The following is a 7,800-nucleotide window of genomic DNA, read 5'->3' on the forward strand; positions in this document are numbered from 1 at the left end:
AGTCAGAGACTGTTTGCTGTATGAGGGGGAAAGCAGTGTGAGGGTGGTGATGTCATAGGGTGGTGCTTAGCTTTGTTTAGCTCTGCATAGCATCTCTCTGTGTAAATCACTATTCTTCTATACACTTTTAGTGTGGAGAACTGTCTGAAAAAAATTTGCGGACTTGAATATTTTAGCAAACGTTATTTCCCCAAAAGGTTTTTAATGTTTGCAAAAATGCTAACTTTCTGCCATTGGAAAGTCGGTTCTGATATTAGTGGTCATTAGCAAAACCGTGCCTACCACTGCAGACCAATCTTGAACCATCACCAATCGAGCATTGGGGGTGAACAGAACTACACGATTTCAAACTGAGTACAAGTACAGCTACTTACATTTGAGTACTTGTAGATGCTGAGAATCAAAACAAGTACTAACAAATGCCATTCCATGTCTTACAATGACCTTGGAAGTGCGTTTGAAAATTAGAATAGTGTACTCTTCATATTATCTCATCAGAGTCAGGAAAACAGTTCCTCTGGTGAGCAGTGAGATTTTTGGAAGCTCCTGTTCTGATCCGTACTTTCCCAGAATCCTCTTCTGCTCATTGAGGCCTTGTCTACAGGAAATTGACTTTCCATAATGATTTGACATGTGTTTTTGTCTTTCAAGTAAATTTGCACCTACAATTCTGTGTTCGTTTGTCTCTCCTTCCTATCCTCTCAAACCTGCCAGTCAAAGCAGATGGCTGCTTGTCCTGAGCCTGGTTCTGCTGGAGGTTTCTTCCTGTTAAAAGGGAGTTTTTCCTTTCCACTGTTGCCCTTGTGATTGCTCAGGATGGGAGACTGTGACAAAATGAAAATTCAATGAGTCTGCTGCTTCCTTAGATGGAGAACCTTTTGCTTTTCTGTGTATGTGAATGTTCCTGCAAAGTGCCCTGAGACAACTTTGTTGTGAATTGGAGCTATTTATAAATAAACTGAATTGAATTTTTTTACATGTAAAGACAACAACAAAAGTTTTAATCCACACACAAACACAGAAAATGACCCAAACACTACCGTAACTACACCAGTCCGAATCCGGACCAAGTGATGGTTCTGTCTGGACCTGTGCCCAATCTGATAAATTAATGAAAATAAATATTTTTCATGGAGCATTATTCCAGTGACAGACAGCTTAGGCGTAGAGCCAAACAGAGCTGCAGGAGGTTACTCTACTCCAGGTATTATGGTAATAGCTTCACTCAGGTGTAGAAGAACAGATGTAGGTTTTTATTTTACGCTTGTCCAAGGCAGCGTAGAGTGACGGATCCTGGTGAGTGGAGGGAGCAATTTTATCCATCAGCAGGTGCAATGGCCAGTGGTGGCCTTGACCACCATAGATTAAACTTTGGCAACCCCAATCACTCCCCCACCCCATCCCTTAATTTACATATATGTTGTGGTGGTGGCCATCTTGAATTTTGACTTGGTAATCCAGTTTTTGATAGTGACCTTTCTTATATCTAGATCAGTGGTGTAGTCTATGTGATACGCTGGTATACGGAGTATACCTACTAGAAAAGCTTGGAAATTTCAGTATAACCACTTAAAAGTGCCCATATGATACGAGCCCATGTCATGTGATCATACATGACATGGGCTTATGTCATTGTCAACACATTTGGAACATTTTATAGACATTTTGAGATGATTCAAGCTGCTTTTGTATAATTAATACTTCTGTACTTACCAAGTAATACTTGAACATGTTTTGCTTTGATACCGTTTGATACATTTTATAACATGTTTTTAATACAAAGTCAACTGTTGTGCAAAGTTTGTAGTATATTTATTCAAATAAAAGCATCAGAGAAATTTTGAAATGTTCATTATGCTTAAAAATCAAAATAAATTGACAATTATATTAAACTAACTGGTGTACTTTGCACAATATACCCATAGATATAAACACTAGATCCCTCGTTGGCTGCAGCGGTGCAGGAATTTCGACCACCATCTTGGAGCCGTCATCCTTATTTGGTTAAAGCAGAAGATGTTTCAGCACTTCGCAGCTTATTTCTGTTCTAATCGACGGACTGTTGACGTCAGGTCTCGGGGGATAACTTTTCACAAGTAAGATAAACATATTATTGTTAGTATTTAGTGAATAGAATATTACTGTACTGTATTTATGTCCACCAGCTGATGTTATGTTCAGTGTAACATACACGGTTAGGCTATGTTCAGCTGCAATGAAGCTAACTGAGATCTGATGACAGGAATATTTTGCTAACAAGCATACTCACAATTTCAGTAGCTTTGGTTCATTATCAACAGATATGCATCAGAACACAACACAACATGCACAGAGTATTTCCAATTCTCTGTTTTGGCTCCACAACCAGAAACTAAAAGATGAGGATAGAGAGTGTCTGAGCAAAAACTTTGGTTACGTACTGTAACCCCAGATTCTATTATAGGCGTAGCCCTGTAAGGCTTTCGCTGATGGGTTTATCCCGATATGCGAAGCATTGCACTGAAAAATTTAGTCCACGCCCACCTGCTGTGTGAGCCCCGCCCGGTCCGTATAAATTACGTTAAGAGCGGGTAATCGGCTCCCAAATAGCTTTTTCTTCAGCCATTTAGGAGCCAGTGAGGCCCGACGCTTAAAGGGCTACGCCTATACTCATAGAATCTGGGGTTACAGTACGTAACCAACGTTCTATTTCGTATAGGCTTCGCCCTTTAAGGCTGTCGCTGATGGGTTAAGGGCGAAGCGGATGTTGTCCTCACCTCACTGGGTCCATTCGAACACCGTATAAAGCAGAGGCTTGCCCAAAAAAAGTCTTGTCACTCAGCTCCCCATGTGCGTAATTACGCATTGCGTAAATATGTGTGCCATGCACAGACGCATGCTGTGTAACTGTAGCATGCTAAGGGCTAGGTTAGCTGCCATTGACTACAATATATTTAAATAACGGGTTCTCTCTTTTTCGAGCCAAATTACCGCCATGTGACTGAGGTAACTGTGCCTAGATTGTTTAATCAGTGACGCTGAGACGTTAATTTTCTTTGACCCATCAGAATAAATGTGGTCATTTATTTAACAGAAACAAAATTTAACATCAAAATGTACAAGTGATTAGCTGATCTGGTTCTGATTAATAAAACTTGGCACGTTTTACTTAATAAAAACAACAGACATTTCTGAAGGCATCTAGATTAATTACTGGCAAAAAAGAAGAGTTTAAAGATGGGAAATGAAGGAGTTTAAAGAGGAGGATTTAGATGGATGAAGGAAAGGGTGTGTCTGTTCGGACCACAGAATGGCTCCCTTCAATTCAACACCAGCTCAACTCTCTGGTACACTTCAGGACATGCAGAGACTTCGTTACCTTAGACGGGGATACCTCCGCTCAGGAACAGGAGTCCATTAGTATGATCCTTTTACAGCATCTCCGGGCAGTGGCTAGGCAGGAACAGGAGTTGTGCCGGTTACTCCGTTAAACAGAACCAGCTTCCTTCGAGGTTGTAGGGCATAATGCCCGGGAGGGTTCACAGCGAGGCGCTGTGACTCCGTCAGAGGTTCCACTCAGATGTGGAAGACTCCATAGTCCCAACTCGACTCAGAAGACTGAAGACTGAAGACTGACTGAGAAGTTCCAGGAAGTGTGGGCTCTTAAAGAGTTCTCACTTCCGGTCACTTCAGGACTTCCTGATTGGTTGAAACAACCAACAGGGGGTGGTTCTAGTGACGTCAGAGGGTCATTACAAGTCAAGAAAACAGCAGGAATGTTTTAGAAACATCCCGTACAGACAGAAGACATGTTATGGCGAAGTGGGAGGAAGCAGATGCCAGTAGCTTCTTGTTTACCGTCTGCTAGGTTTAAAAACACGATACTTTGTTCTAATAACTTCTTTCTGACTTTCGACCAACATCACTACTTCTCATTTCAGACAGAAGATCAAAATGCATAATTACTTTGTAAATAGACATTTAACTTGATTTCTAATTTAAATGAGGATTTAAAAAAATCATTAATACTGTTTCACAGTTGATCTAAAATGAGTGGTTCACTTCAACATTTAGAAATGGTATGAACTAAACACACTTTTGATTTATCAAGATATTGTAAAACAGTAATGATAATATAAAAAAGAGTGTTCTTTCAATTGATTACTTCAGGATACAATTAGACAGTCTCTGGATGAGCTAATTTGTATTTCTGGATTCAAATCAATGAAATAACAGTTCCTGTCCCATGAAGGTCCTCAGAGGCAGGTTTTGGTCGGAGGCCGAGTTCACTACATAACTATGCGTTCTGAATGCATGATTGCCCCAGAAAACTTCAACGGGGAGGGAAAAAAGCTGAAAAGAGCCATGAACCAACCGGTTTACGGCTGAACAGTATGAACAGATTAATAATAACAGGATAGCTGATTATTAATCAAATGAACTGATTGGTAACAATAGTCGTGAACCGATTAGTGACAATAGAACCAAAATAACAATCACAACTTGTGACTGATAACATCTCACACTGTAATGCATGCAGACAGATGTGAGTAAAACGGAGTTCCATGAAACAACAATATTCATTCTGTAAACACTAAGGACAGAATGTGTCATGGAACGAGCCGTCACATCACGTAGATAAAAGCGAATGAATGAGCAGGGTGTTGACCACGCGGCCGCAGTGCAAATGTCCTGCATTGTCATACCATTATGCAAAGCAGTCGAAGATGCGATACCCCTGGTTGAATGTGCTCTGAGGTTGACAGGAGGCTCTAAATCTGAAGCTCTGTAGGCTTAAGAAATGGCCTCACACAGCCAGTGTGACAAGCGCTGGGTGGATAACGGGCGACCTACAGATGCATCTCTTTAATGCACAAACAAATGTTGAGTTTGACGCATTGCAGCTGTGCGCGCTATGTAACACGTCAACGCCCGCACCGGACAGAGAAGATGGAAAAACGCTTCTTCTTCTGATCGGGGGCGGGGGACCCCCTCCAACGATATTGCTCTTGATTTAAAAGAGCTCGTGATGTTTTTAGGCATAAAAGCTGGGTTTGGTCTTAAATCAGCCGAGCTGCCGTCAGCCTGAATTCTGAGAAATGACGGAATGACAGAGAGGGCAGATAAATCACTCACCCTCTTATTTTATTTTTATTGTAAATTTATTCATTTCATATAAAAACAGCTTAGCGGATGTTAAAGCCAACAGCAGGGCTGTTTTAAGAGACAAGAATTTAAGTGGAACCTAATCCAGATGCTCAAATGGAGCTTTGATCAGGGCCTGCAGGACCGGCGTTAAATCCCACTGTGGAACAAGTGGGCATGAAACAGGCCTGCGTCTGAACACCTTTTAGAAAACGCTTCATCAGCGGATGATTAAAAACTGTTCTGTCTCTGAACCCTTCATGGCAGGAAGAGATGGCTGCAGCGTACGTTTTAATCGTGCTGAACGCCAAGTTCCTGTCCATCAGCTGTTGTAGAAAGGACAGCATGCCACCTAGTGGACATGAGGTGGCCTCTACACCTTTCTCTGTACACCAGCGCTGAAAAGCTGTCCGCTTTGATGTGTATAGCACTGTGGTAGGTGCAGCATGTGAAACCTGAATTGTGCACACTAAATCCTGTGGGAGACCCATCCTCTCTAAGCGGATACGCTCAGCGGCCAGACCACAGGTGCTGGCCTATTTCTGGGTAACTCCTGATCGCTCCTCCTGCCTGGAGGAGAGCGTCCTCCCTCCACAGCAGTTTCCACGGGCGCCCCGACAGCAGGCGTTGCAGGACTGGGAACCATGGTGCGTTCACGCGTTCGGGGGCCACCAGCAGAGCTGTCAATCCCTCCTCCTGAACTCGGTTCAGGACCCGTAAAATCAGAGGAGGTGGAGGAAAACTCGTACAGAAGCATTTTGGGCCATGGGCTGTGGGCAAACGCATCCACCCCCAGCGGTGTTTCGTCTCGCGGGTTCAGAGAAAACCATAACTGACACTTGAGCGTTTTCTCGTGTCGCAAATAGGCCCACAGCTGCTATTTCAATCTGAGTCAAAACGCTCCGTCAGAGGATGATTAAAGGTTATTCTGTCTCTGACAACTTCGAGACAAGAAGAAAACATGGCTGTAGCATACAATAATCGCGCTGAACGCCAGATTTCTGTCCATCGACTGCTGCAGAAAAGGACAGCATGTCGTCCAGTGGACATGAAGTGGCTTCTACGCCTTCTCTGTACACCTTTTACAAAACGTTTCATCATCAGATGATTAAAACTGTTCTGTCTCGAAAATTTCGTGACAGGAAGAGATGGCCGCAGTGAACGTTTTACTCAAGCTGAACGCCAAGTTCCTGTCCATCAGCTGCTGCAGAAAGGACGGCACATCACCTAGTGAACATGAAAAGGCCTCTACACCTTTCTCTGTACAGCAGCGCTGAAAAACTGACCACTTGATGTGAACAGTGCTGTAGTGGTTGCAGCACGTGAATCCTGAATCGTACGCACTACATTTTGAGAGAGATCCGTCCTCTCAAAAGGATCCGCACAGCGGCCAGACCACAGGTGCTGGCCTATTCTGATTAACTCCTGATCGCTCCTCCCGCCTGGAGGAGAGCGACCTCCCTCCACGGCAGGTTCCACGAGCGCCCCGATAAGTGTTGTAGGACTGGGAACCATGATGCGTTCATGCACTTGGGACAGAGGAGCTGTCAGTCCCTCCTCCTGAGCTCGGTTCAGAAAACCGTGATATCAGAGGGAGTGAGGGAGGTGAAGAAGCATTACCACCACAGGCTGTGAGCAAACACATCCACCCCTAGCGGTGGATCGTCCCGTGGCTCCATGATAATTATAGTTGACATCGAGCGTTCTCTCATGTTGCAACAGGTCCACAGCCGCTCGCAGGATTTCTGCCGCGTCTGAGCCATCAGCTCTGGATAGAAGGTCCCTGGTCCCCGTGCCGCAAAGGACCGTCTTGGGACATCACATCCGTCCCCTGTTCAGAACACAGGAGATGTACCCTACTCCAATGGAGAGCAGATTGGGTGTGCCCCACACAGCATCTGTCTCACAATGTGGCACATGGGTTGAGTGCATACATCTCCTGCCAGTTATGTATGCACGTTTTTTCCTGCTATTCTACGGTGAAACCAGACGCGTTTTCCTCCGTGTTCTCCCACCCCCACCCGCTTCCCTGCTGCGCTCTTTTGTCCTGTGAACCCTTAAAAAAGCCTCTTTTTTTTACCTGCATACCTCTTAATTGGAAGGCTCAGCTGGTCTCTCAACAAAATCGATCAACTTCTCCCGACAGGAGTGAGGGTAAGGAGGACCCTCTGACCTCTAAGGAAACAAATTGGATTCATGATGACAACTAGATTCTACTGTTTGGGTTGGTGAAATCTGGTTGTCTACAAATTCGTGTGGAGGTGTTGAAGCTTGACAGTGCTCAGACTGAATGTGGAGCTGTGACAGGGAATTGGAGCAGCTGTTATCAGGACTGTGATCTCCCTGGTAGCACTCATGAATGGTGGAATAATCTGGAGAAGCTGTGAGCTCGACTTTTGGAGTAAAGGATCAATTCGGCTGTTTTGGAGTTTCCATCAGAGAATATGTACAGCAAGACTTTAAAGGCAGAAACAACAATTCACGAGTTCTGCCTGACCCAAACTGTGGCCTTGACGCCAGACTTATCTCAACTCCTCCTGGAATGTTTTGAAAACAACAAAGATGCTTTGACTGTTTCTTCACCTCTCCCTTCTCCAAGGCCGTGGACATGTAATAGAACCTCAACTGAGCTGTAGATGAACGTCACCTCTTATCTGGACAATGGCTGGGGGGGGG

This window comes from Nematolebias whitei, chromosome 2 (genome assembly GCF_014905685.2).
Source record: "Nematolebias whitei isolate Nwh7 chromosome 2, NemWhi1, whole genome shotgun sequence".
Lineage (NCBI taxonomy): Eukaryota > Metazoa > Chordata > Actinopteri > Cyprinodontiformes > Rivulidae > Nematolebias > Nematolebias whitei.